The sequence below is a fragment of the Harpia harpyja genome, chromosome 1 (assembly GCF_026419915.1).
Source record: "Harpia harpyja isolate bHarHar1 chromosome 1, bHarHar1 primary haplotype, whole genome shotgun sequence".
In the NCBI taxonomy this organism is placed as follows: Eukaryota; Metazoa; Chordata; class Aves; order Accipitriformes; family Accipitridae; genus Harpia; species Harpia harpyja.
The window spans coordinates 21,286,435-21,299,596 of record NC_068940.1 but is presented as its reverse complement, the minus strand read 5'-3'; the positions used below and the strand labels follow the sequence as shown (position 1 = coordinate 21,299,596).

Below are 13,162 nucleotides of genomic sequence, written 5' to 3'. Positions count from 1 at the left end.
CAGATTTTAGAGAGGACATAATTAAGAGAAGAAACAGTAGGAAATAAACACTTAAAAATTGAATGTGATTAGGAAATGTTCGCTCAAAGCATGAAGGGTGTATCGCTTTCATCATCCAAAGTATGTAAGAACTGGATGAATATGTAAACATCTCATGCTTTGGGTATTAAACTAATTTTAAACAATGCTCAAGATTTATCTGACAGTAATATGCAAAATTAAGGTGTTCATGTATGTGTATGCTCACAGAAATGCCACTTTTCTTCTCAGATGCACTTACTAACGTATACACGCAATAGGAACTCTCTTATCTGCCAGTAAAAATCACCACAAGTTAAATTTTCATTCTTTGGCATTAGAAAGACTGAGAACAATAGAGAAGAAACATTCTAGCTGTACAGGAATATTAATAAGAAGCATAATTTAGAAAATGTATATTCTCTTTATAGAAAGTAAAGGCTGAGTCTTTTTTTTTTTTTTTGCATTCTAGATAACCTACATGGTTCTTGGCACAGTGCAAGAAGCCTGGTATTTTTGAGTTAGAGATCACTCTAAAGGTAAGAATATCATTTCATATGATATATTTAAGAAATAGACAGCTGTAATCTCAATTGTGCGTTAGAAAAAAACAAGGAAAACATTAAATACCTATCTGCAGTTGTAATAAAGTGCATCCAGTTATGGGGAGGAGGAGGAATTTGTTGCAGATAGACTCTCTTGAACTAAAGATTTATGTTTGCTAGTCTCCTCCAGGTGTTTAAACCATATTATTTGCACAGATATCTAAACTTGCTTTAAAGGGCATTTCAGGAAAATATTTATCAGGGAAAGCAAAGAAACAGGAACAGGGAAGGAGAAGTGCTTCACAAACAGGTTCGAAGGAGAATATTAAATGTTAAATGGCAGCAGCCAGTAGCAGCTCAGCCTCCCCTGAGACAGCAGCAGTTCACTTCCCCTGAGGCAGGGGAATGAGAAAAGGCTGTAATTACTGGCTACCATTGTTAGTGAAAATAAATATACTGCTTCCATATTCAAGAAGAAATATAGCCTCAATCCCTCTTCACCCACCAATTCCTTAATCCAAACTACAAATGCTTCTGTTTATGGCTGTGATAATCTCCCAGATTAGTAACTGACATTAGGGCAATTTGTGATGACAAACCAATCTCTTGTAAAAGTTTAAGTTAGGTGTTGTTGAGAGAGCGACTCATTATTTCCTCAGGCACAGAAAAGGAAAGGTGATGATAAGAAGCTGTGGAGGGAAACAGGACTCCCAGAAAGCAGTTACACTAGCCCCCTACCCTTGGTTTGCTAAGTGGGGACAAAATGAAAGAAGGAAAACAATCTCTTGACCTTTATGTTGGGCAGATGAGCTGTGGAGGGAAACAGGACTCCCAGAAAGCAGTTACACTAGCCCCCTACCCTTGGTTTGCTAAGTGGGGACAAAATGAAAGAAGGAAAACAATCTCTTGACCTTTACGTTGTGCAGATGGAGCACTTTCCAAACGTAGGGAAGAGAAACCTCTCTGCGGGCAACGTGGGGGGAAAAGGAGACAAACCAAGTTAAATATTAAATGGCAAGGGAGCATCGGCAGAGAACAAAAACCATTTCAGTACTGATAAACATCAGTTTCTCAGAGAGAAAAAGCTCAACAAGTGCTGATGGCATCACACCAGTAATCACATCCTCACTGAGTGTCAAATGGTCAGAGCTGCTGTACTGTCCAGCACATGGCACTTCTTTGGCTTAATGACCACTCAAAGGAGGAATTTGTCCATTACTCAACATTGTGGCCACTGAATGACACTTCAACCCCAGACATCACAGTATAGTGGAAATCAAGATGTAATAACTCTGAAACTTCGGCTTTGTTTAGACAGTCTGTAAAAACTTCAAAGCTCTCATGAGTGCTTATCAAACCTACCTGCTCAGTTAGATTTTCTAATTCTATCGATCGTATCCAGCGTACCTCACAGCCATACCCTGATCCAGCTCCTGCTGAAGTCAGAGAAGGTTAAATTGATTCTTCATCCAGGTTTGACTGATCGCAATTATTTGTTGCCTTTTCTGTAAAACAGATTTTGCTAGTTACTTCTGTTGCTCTAGGTTTTTTTAACTGTGAGGCGATATACTGAGCAGACTCCACAACTGCTTTCCATTGTGTGGCTGGTAAACATGATATCCATTTTAATGAAATTAAAGCTAGGTTATAGCTTTACTGCAGTAGGGCTACTTTCACAATACCTTCCATAAAACATAGTGTATTGACTCAAAGAGGGATGAATAAGATTACGTGATTATAAATGTCTTTGTCAATGATTATCAAATAACATTTGGTTTCACAGAGAGCTTGAGAATTTTTACAATTTTAGAATATCAAATTTCAACATACATGTGATTATATTCTCATATAGAATTATAAAGTTATACTTCAAAAGATTGCTTAGAATTAGTTTCCCTTCCTGTAGCTGTGTTTTGCTTCCATATCTGAGCTATACATTTCTGCATAATAAAGAAATAAGTACTAATATTTTCATTTGTATTCCTAATTATTTTGAGAATAAAAATAAAGATTTAACAATTTTTAAAAGTAATTACAGGGAAAAAAAACCCTTAATATTGGAAAAGCCCAATGCCTCGTTAGATATTTGCAGAGAAACTGAAAACTAGAACAATAATTTTGATTACTAATACTTTTTTTTTTTGACAGGAGATATTTCTCTATTGTATTATGTTTTGCCTTATATCCTATTCACAACATTTATCTTGGCATTATGGTGCTCTCTGCCTTTTCAAATGTTTGCCTTCAGGGGTATTGATACCACTAAAGAACATTATATTTGGTAGATCTGCATTAAAAATCACTTCTTTTTCCTGACAAGCTATTTAAAACATCACATTTACGCCTTACGAATTGCACTTTAAAAAATATATCTATATATCCCATGAAATCCAGACCCATGTGACGCAAGTTTGTTTCTTTGAGAGAAGTGCAATTCCTGTTTGGGGACGTTATTGCTAAAGAGGCATGAAGGAGACATTTTGCAATACAAATACTATTGTTTATTTTACTGGGGAGGGGGAAAATATCCTATCAGAACATTTAGAAGAACGACTCCTAAAGTGGCTAGTTTAACTATGGACATCAGTAATATCAGACCATTATTCTTCAAAATTGAAATCTGAAAACAAGAGCAGGAAAACCATACAACACCAACAGATATGACCTTCAGCACTTGTATGCTTTATAATTTTAGATGGGACAAGACCTCTAGTTCTGTTTCCTTAATTCATCATTTTTGCACAAGACATACAGACACAAAGTCAGAGGCAGAGAGTCAAAGGATGATATATGCTAAAGTATGCTTTGAAATGATAATAAACTATTTCTCCACCATGGTATCTGTCCAAAGAAAACCTAAAGAACAGCTGGTAGAAAGTGAAATGCCTGGTGCACCTAAACATTGCATTTGAAAATTTTTAGGTAGCTCAGTTTATGTTTTGCCTGGTACAGCCCGCACTGATAGAAACAACTGAGGTAGGCTGCATGCTAACCAGCTCCACCTGTTCTTTATCAAATAAGTAAGACTGTATCAAGTTAGATTTATTAAATCTCAGCTCTTAGTTAAAATCATCAGCTATCACTAGGCATCTGAACAACATGAACCCAGTTCTTACCTAGACTAGGCAGAAGACATGCATATATTTAGAAATAGTTGTGAGAACTTCCATTCAAGAGAAAAGTAAAACATAGAATCTTGCCATTTTGACCTGAACTAGCATCTCTAGGCGTGTATCACAGAAAGGGCTGTATAGCCACCAGACAATGAGAAATGAATGGTAATTCTGGATGTTCAGCATCCCCCTTCCAACCTCTCTACAGAACTGTAACAGCAACATTTAGATAGTTAAGTGTGTGGGTTTTCTATTTAAAATATTCATGCTCATTGATCACAAATAGGGCAAAAAAATGTCATACAGTTATTACAGAAAAAGTGAGTTGATTAAAAAAGAGTGACCTTTAGAAAACATTTGCAAAAAATGCCCATTGTTTGTTGGAAGATAATGCTCCAGGGAGTTCCAGGCAGAGTAAAAAAAAAATCTAACCAAATAAACAAACCAACCCACCCAGTTTAAATAACAAACTTAGAGAAAAATACTTCTACGGGGGGGGGGGGGAGGGGGGGGGTCTAATATTTCCTGGTTTTGATGGTTTTTTTAACTTCATCTATTAAAAACATCCAGATGCTTGCTCTGATGTCTCTGCTCCATTCTGCCATGCATAGTATCTCCTCTACACCCAGCCTAGGGTTACTCACATTCTTGCATGCTGGAACTCAAATATGTCCTTGACTGACACATTTTGGCTCTCAGAGTGAGAAAAGAGTGACAGGTAATTGCTGTGTGCTACATCTGATGGGTAATTCAGAGTGGGATTGAAGTCCATTGATGGACCTGAATTTAGTTGCTTACATGTTCTGTGCACCAGACAAAGGACATTTCCATTCCAAACAATAATAAAAGGGGGAGGAGGAGGAGGAGATGAGGAGACACGAGGACAAATGCAGAAGAAAGTGATGGTGCCTGAAAATTTCAAACTATTTATATGCAGTGAGGACCAAAAATTGGGATAGAAGTCTTTACCTTGAATCACAAAACCATCAGAGAGAAGTGATACTCTTCAAAAAGCATTTTAATTAGCAAGTTCATTTGAGTGTTTTCCTTACCAGCACTTACCTTCTCAACACCACCTCTTAATTGCTGTATTTATTCTGACATACGCACTCTTTCAGGCAGAAACCAGGTATATCACATGTTATCTCTCTATTTATTTGACATATGTGCTCCTTCAAGTAGCAGTTCAGAGGTAGCAGGGCCAAATTACCAAAAGATCTGTTTTATAGAAAACCTGAGTCCCACTGCCTAGGAGGTCAGATTGAAAAAAAAAATATTTAAAGGTGAGAATATGAAACACAACTGTATCCTGAGAGGATTGCTCATCACACCGTGACAGAAAAAAGGGGATCTGTATTGAAAGGCACAGGGCTTTTGTTTTCTTTTCTCTTCTGCCAATGCATATCGGACTTCTGTAACGTATGTTACATGATTTACAGTGAGGTAGATCTACACTAGATTCGTTTACTTATGTCCTAAATTATTACTGTTTACCCAGAAAAGGAATAAGAAGTGTTACTTGTGACAGGGAATGCAATGAATTTATATTCCATTTACCATTTTCAAGACATATAGTTAAATATTTAAAATTATGGTAAACAAGTACCAAGATTACTATTAATATTTTAGGGAGAAATGAAAAGACAGTTAACAAACCAAAGATGCAAGTTTCCTAAGTGGAAATGAAATGGCTTTTCATTTTGTTGTATAATTAATATTCTAGTTTAATGATTGAAATATTACTTGAACTTGAAGAGTTTTTACAGAAAGCTTGCTGCAACTAAATTTGAGTGAACTCAGATTTGGCAGAATGGCTTAAGCAAATCTCTAGCAAAAGTTTTGAGTAAAAGTCTGTTCAGAGTGTCCAAGACAATGGAAATCTAGTCAAGAAATAGTAGTTTTTAGCTTTTCTTCATGCTACAAATATTCTTAGAAAACTGTCATTAAATTGTACTATCTGGTATATTTGTTCGATTTAACAATATTGTTTTTATTTGCAGTATTTTCTTAAATAGGAAAAATTAACCATGGGATGGAACTTTTTTGTGTTTTCCTTTTAGATTATATATTGAACTAAATATAAACCAGATACATGAAAGCGTGTAACATGCACACTCAGAGTCAGTATGCCTGAGGACAGAATGCCAAGAAGGTTATTCTTAATAAATGTACTATGTGATCTTCATATAGGCTTTTAAGAGAGTTGCTTAAACTGCCATCTCAACTCCGTATACAGAAACACTCTACTATATATATCTAAGGGGTCCAAGGGGACTGAAGAACATAAGGGAGTGGTGAGGGAATACAGAACCTAGGTCAGCAGTTCAAACCTAACCCTGTGGGTAGTGGTTGAACTGCATAAACAAACCAAAACCTTTGTGAAATGAATAAATGGCCACAGACAAGTGTTTAGCAACTGTGTGTCTGCATTTACAATTACATTTAGTACTTGCTGGCAGCCTTCAGAGAACAGCAGCCAAGAACCTACCTAACGCTTATAGACTCTAAACAACCTAGGTCAAAAAGCTGGATTTTGGGATCAGTGCTGGAGCATATTGTTGATCCAGAAAGGTCAAAAGTCTTGTCTGTTTTCTGGAAAAGGAGTGGGTTTGCATCCTTATTTACCTTCACTAGAAGAAAAAAGAATTTCAAACATTTTTCTAACCAAGTCAGCCACAACTGTATTTTGTAAGTATATTTAGTGTCCTGGACATAGTATTAATGCAGTCAGTGAGTAAATGCGTGCATGAAAAGAATAATAAATCTGATCTAAATTTGGGAACAAAACCTACTCATCCAAGTCATTTAACTGAGTATTTATCATCTGCTTTGGAGACTGTTCTGAATATACTGTCCTCTGAAAGCTGAAGGACAACATAATTCTGGTACCTAAATATACAACTTTTAAACTTAAGTGGGAGACAGCACTTTATTGTGAGTTAGGTGCTTTCTTTTTTTGAATCTCAGACCTATATGTTTCTTATGAATGTCTCCATAAAGGTTTCCAGTTTGAGCTGTGATTACAGGTCTGGGCCATTCAGCACAACAGCACAGAGATGGACTTCAGCACCCACAGACCCCAAATCACACTCTCCTGGGACACAGGACAGTAAACATAGCTTACACTATACATATGTCAACCAATGCAGTCATTCCCTTAAAAAATATTGACAGCTGAGACATCTGCAGCAGAAAGATGCCCCTCCAGCCCCAGAACTGTCTGTACAGCGTACATCAACGGTGTACATCAACGAGTCTGATCTTTACAGGAAGACTCTCTTCACCCTCAAAACTGAAGTGATACATTTGACAGAAACTGAACCACAGCTGCTCCTAAAGTAATCTGACCAAGACTCATGATGCAGTATCTTAGCTCCCATTTGGTTGGGAGAAAAAGAAGCCTCCTTAAATGATCTATTGCAATATTAGCATTGTCAAACATGTGTCTTTGACTTCTGCTAAATACCAAATCGGGCAATAAATATGGCGATGTAGGTTTGTATTTTACTTTGATATAGAAATTATCTACAGGAAAGATTTTTTTTTTTTTCCCCCCTCAAACTACCAGGCTTGAAGGTTCAGCAAGAAAGCAGAATGAAGCTTTCTCCCTCTCAAAACACCACTGCAGCTTCAAAGCTTTGCTACAAAATTATTGCCTCAACAAATATTCATCCAGTGACACATGCCAAACCCAATGCCTTCAATGAGTTAAATCTCTGCAAAACAAGTGGACCTCAGCAAAAGTTTCTATTAATACAAAGGAAGACAAGGTTTGAAACTCACTCTTTAAGATGGTGCATCTATGACAAAAAGCAATAAAAAGAGAAGCCAGGAAAAAGTATTAGCAAACACTACATTTGCCTCTAAATCAACTAATTATGAGTCTGAGAAGTCATTCAGAAGGTGCAACTTTTACAGTGGCTTGCAAATAACAATCTCTGAAAATATGCTGAAAACTTACATATTTGCAAGCATATATAAAAATATATATGGCAATATATGCTTCTTCTTAGCTGTAAGGTATGCTTAGGAACAACAATGACATCCTGAAGTATCTGAGTTAGACCTCGCAGAGCTTTGTTTCCATGAACCAGTTAAGAGCATGCGATTTCTGCAGTGTAGACACACATGTAGACTCCAAAGCTGGAAACAGAACCGGCTCTTACTGTGCTAGCTACTTACTGTACACTGAGATACAGCCCCTGGCACAAAAGAGTGTACAATCAAAAATAATTAAAAATACAGAAAAAGGGGGTAAAGAGGTGGTAGAGTGTTGGAGCACATATATCCCATTCATGTGAGTACTGGAGTGTTTTCAGAGGGGTTTGCTGTTTCAATTAAAAAGAAAAATTTACACAGCTGGACCAAGTGAGAAAAGCAATGTCCTCACAGCATCAAAGGAAGGAAGAGAATGGATGTGAAAGTGATGAAGCATTAAATCATGGTAGATGAAGAAAAGGAAATGAAAGAAAGAGGGAGAATGCTAAGAGGAACAGAATGAAAAGAAACAAATCATCAGGAAGAAAAAGAAGCTATACGAAGAGGAAGGTGCTACCCAGAGGTGCAAGAGTAAGTGCCCAGGAAGCAGACTATGAAAATAACAGAAAGAGGAGGGATAACAAGAGTCTGGTGGGACACAATGGTCTTGGTAGGAAAGCTGATGTTAGTTCTCCAACGCATGTTAATAATACAAGGCTTGAAAAGCCTCCCTTTCTGCTAAAGCAAATTCCCATATATCTTTGAGAAAGGAAACTGGGGAAACTCATTAACCCCTGGAGCTTATTCTATCTCACTCTCACCCTATCCTCTTGAAATGACATAATATATCTTTTTACCTTACATTATCTGGATTATTAACTACAGTTGTTAACAGTTGTTTTCTTTTTCATATATCACTATCACTGTTTTAGCAGGATTGTTCTTTGCTGCTCTACGGTTGGTTTTATGTCAGCTTTCAGAGAGCTCACTTTGCTTTACCCCTTTCCAAATCTCAATTTAATAAATTTCCTTAAAAAGCTCCTAAAACATTAAAGCATTAGCATCAAACGCTAATTTTCAATGGAGTTGGGCCAGATAGCAATCATACTCTTCTGTCAGTAATAAGGAGACTTAGCTTGAGGCAAAAAAATTTAACACTGCCCTCATTCAAAGAACTCGAAATATCTGAAATAAAGCTGAACTCTGCATACAGCTATATATTTAAGACTATTTGATATGGCCTTAGAGTAAAAAAAAAAAGTCTGAGAGAGGGAACTAGGCTATACTGACATGTCTTCCACTGCCTTCCCGTGTATCCTGTGTTCCTATGTTTAACGAGTCTGAAAAGCTTCAGTGAGTCAGATGCCCCAAATTACTTGTTTAATGAGGAATGATATTTCCCATATTGCTGAGGTCACTTTTGGACCGTCACTGCCTATGAAGAAGCCCACAACCCACCAATGGAAAAGATCAGAAAATAATTATAGCATTATTGTCTGTTTTTATCAAAACATGAGGAAACCCAGTATTTCCCTGTGTTGGTGAACTGTCATCTCATACAATCTCTGAGGCTAGCATACTGGAAAGTAAGTGCTCTTCACTTAGAAGCAAATAGAACATCCCATCTTGTAAAATAATAATAGAGATGCAAGTGCGTTTGTAAGACTTGTTTAGAAACCCACAGACAGACTACCATGAAAACGTGATTTATTTATTTTTTACTTACAGCAACAGCTTTGTGAGACAAAAGGGGAACAAAGCCATCATGTCAAACAATGTTTGTAGTCAGTCCTTGTGAAAGACTAGAACTGAAGTTCCTGTTATTTGTATGTAACCTGGATGTCCACGACTGCATAGGAATTGTTTACACCAGAATTTTTTCCATGCAGCACATTAAGTTACTGTCTTTCGATTTTTTTAATGAATACCCTGATGTATATTAATAAATACTAATTATGCTGAGAAACTATTGATTATTCATGAAAGAAAAAAAAGTGAAGACAGGTATAATGGAAGCTGATTTGTGCATTCCAGTATTTCTAGCCTGGTCAAGACTTGCATCTCTGGGTGGAAGAAGCACAAAACTTAGTAAATGTCACATAAATGTAACATGAAGAAAGAAGTGAGCATACGCTAGATCAAAATGAGGATCAGTGCCTGTAACTACTTCCAAAACCAACTTCCTTTCCAAGAAAAAAGTGGACATATTGAGTCACCATTATAAAAAGCATTACTTTCAGAAATCATTTTCAAGAAGAACATACTGATAGACAGTTAAGACTGTCAGTATTCTTAGTACATTCCCCTAAAACCTCAGGTCATTTTCCCATATGCTTATGTTTTTGTGAAAAAGAGAAGTTGGTATTTCTCACTGAAAAAGCTAATGGAATAAGTAACAAACCTGCAGGTAACCAACATTTCCCTGAATTGTTCTGGGTTTTTTTGGGGGTGTGGGGGAAAGGGAGGAGTGGAGCAGGGCAGGGGCTTGGGAGGTATTTTTGGATGAAAAAATGTATCTCCAAATTGAGTAGCTGAGCTTTTAATGCAAGATATAGTGCTATGAATTGTATTACCAACATTGGATGATAACCAACAATACAGATATTTAATGACAGTAAACAGTATTGGCTGCAAAAAGCAGTGCAATTAATTCACACTTTTATAAACTGCCTAGGAGTTATACATCTGTTTCAGACAGCAAGATTTGAAATCAGTTAACTTTCCATTGATCTTTTCTCCCTATTATGACAGATTTTTAAACACAATGTGTTAATTTTTATGGGCACCAGAAAGAACACAGACATGTTTAATACAACAGATCTTAATTTGGTCCCTTACAGTATTAAAAAGTTTCAGCTGTTTACTAGCTCCTTAATTACGTCCCCTGACAGCGTAGCTATTAAGCGTGGACTTGACTATCACATTCAGTTCACTTTAGGCTTGTTAGGGTGGATATGCCATAGGTACAGCGGGTCACCTAACTAACTCCAGGCTGTGTAAGCTTCTCTGACTTTTTCTTATTAATCACATAATCTTTCAAGACAGCCTCCCTCATCTACTCTCTTTTTTTTTTTTTCCCCCAGATAAAGATCTTCAATCATCAGTCTATTTCTTTTGATATGCCACACTTCCTATCATCCTATAAGAAATACGTCCTCTCCCTCTTCAATCAAACGCTACTTCCCCCCGCCCAGCAACTAGCAATTTAATTTTCTGGCTACTCGTATCACCAGCATCCCCACTCACCCCCCCAGAACTGCTAATCCTGCAAAAGCAACTATCCAAACCCCACCAGCCTCTGAGCGTAACATCAGAGACACCAGTGACAGCCCTCCGTCTGACGGTAACCTGGAAAGCTGCATGCATATTCTTGACTCACATTTCAGAAATCCCTTTCTGTCTCATTTAAATGCCATGGGACTTTGAAGCTTTGCGAGTTCCTGCGTGCAAAGGAACAACGCTCTTTATTCAGAATGAAGTTTTACCATCGCGTACTTTTGCTTTCCAGCTGCTGTGCTTCCTCCAATAAATGTACTAAGCACAAAGGGGGAAAGTGTGCTTGCCTTTCCTCCTCCCTTCCCACACCCCTGCACGTTTCTAACATCTTTTTTCCAAGCTTCAGAGAACCGCCGACTCGGAAATAACTGCAGCCATTCATAAGAAGCTGCTTAAAACCCGAACGCCTCCAGAGGGGAGTTCCAGGCTGGGACACTCGCCTCTGCCCCCAGCCCTCTCCGGCCGCACGGCGCGGGATCCCTTGCTGCAGTGCAGGCTCAGTTTACTCAGTTTGAACTTTCAATGCAGAAATTCGGCATGATGCAGGCAGCCAGATAAAGCAGCACTTACCTTAATTGAAATCTTGTCTCTGGTAGAGCTGGAGCATCAATCAAATCAACACTGATTTGGGGGTAATCTAAGTTTCAATCAACACCCTCCGGGTAGCTGCATACTGCTCTGCCTTTTTTTCGTTGATGTTGAACTCTTCACTGTCTAAAGGAGAGAGAGAGAAAAGATAAGCTGAAATCCTCAGAGGCTCCTCGGGAGTGAGAGAAGAGGCACCAAAGCAATGTTTCTTAACATGAGATTCTCAGCAAGCGTGCTCAGGTCTGGAAGATCGTGTAACTGCTGTGATAGGCTCCTGTCATGTCCCCTGAGCCGTGAGATGATCATTGACCTGATTAGCTCTGAACACTCCCTACATGCGGAGAAAGCACTGAGAGGATTGGTGGGTCGCAAGGGAATTGGGAAAGGCACCAGGGCCGCTTGGGAATCTTCATTCTTCCAGACTAATGGATGTGCTGCAGCTGAGGCTGTAATTTGTGAGGAGGTTATGCACAATGTTAACCATCTGAGGACTTAAACAAATGTGCTTTTGCATGCTGTTTCTCAAGGTGCACCAGCATTCAACGCAGGGTAGAGCTGAGTAATTAGAGGCTGATGTAGCCATTTCGTAATACAAGGCTCGCTGTATGAGATGTTCTGTAAGCTGAGAGATAAAGCGGATTCATACATTTGTCTCTGACCCTGGAGACACTAGCAGTTAATGGGTAGAGTAAGTGAAATTAGCATGGTGGGCTCATGTTAGCCCCCAGATGGCAATCAATCACCATGGAAAGAAAAAGAAAAGAACAATAAAATCCAAACAGACCAGAATTATTTAACAAGTATGTGTGGCAATTTAAATAAAATGTAGAGAAAGAATGCCAAATTAGTACAGAAAGGACTCTTCAACATAGAGATAAAATCAGTAGCAAAGCACAACAAGTTCTCTTCTACGCTTGCAGTAGAGGGAAAAAACCAACAAGGAATGCATTTAAAGGACCTAATTTGCCTTTCACTTATACTGGTACAAATAAATCTATTAAAGATGACAGTTTAAATTTAGATGGGGGGGGGGGGGAAGCAGAGTTAAAGAAGAATGAGGTGTATTTGTTACTCGTTTTTCATTCCAGGGTATTATGGAAACTAGATTTTTGTGTACCAAGTATTCAGGCTTATGTGATCAAATGAGTTCAGCCAGAGTATGTCTACTTTTATGACTATCCTCATCTGCCATTTTCCTGCTTCTTGCACAACAGTTATGGCACTAGCCAGTTGACTCAATTTTCTGTTCAGATTTATCCATGGAAATACCAGTTTGTAACTAAAAGAGTAGTTCACAGAATAACATGTTTAGCAATGGTGGTCTGATGCGCTAATATAAAATGGATAAAATTTCATTTTGATAGCAACTTAAGAAGAAGATTTGGAACCTATAGTAGCAATGCTAGTTCATATGTAGTTATCATAAGTTACTCTATGAATGCTGAAACAAAGATAATCATAAACACATACTGAAATTCTTAATCACATTTATTCACTTTGGGTCTGTTCTTATCCATTTTGAAGGTAAATTGTATTTTAGTATGATAAGCAGCCAAAAAAAGCAATTTTTAAGTTGTTAAGCAAATGACAGAGGATGGATTACATATTTACTTTCTGAAGGCATTCACATCAGAAATCTTATTA

At 37.8% G+C, this 13,162-nt stretch overlaps 1 protein-coding gene across 5 annotated transcripts in view; it reads right to left on the bottom strand.

The window, feature by feature from the left end:
* CDH12 (cadherin 12) overlaps nt 1-13,162 on the bottom strand; it is a 394,341-nt gene that overhangs the window by 225,058 nt on the left and 156,121 nt on the right. For 2 of the 5 annotated variants that reach the window (XR_008234241.1, XM_052781094.1), the window contains exon 1: nt 11,501-12,053. The gene's annotated coding sequence lies outside the window, so the exon portion shown is untranslated. Of the gene's footprint in view, nt 1-11,500; nt 12,054-13,162 lie in introns of those variants that run through there. The other 3 variants (XM_052781074.1, XM_052781082.1, XM_052781065.1) reach the window with 2 other exon arrangements.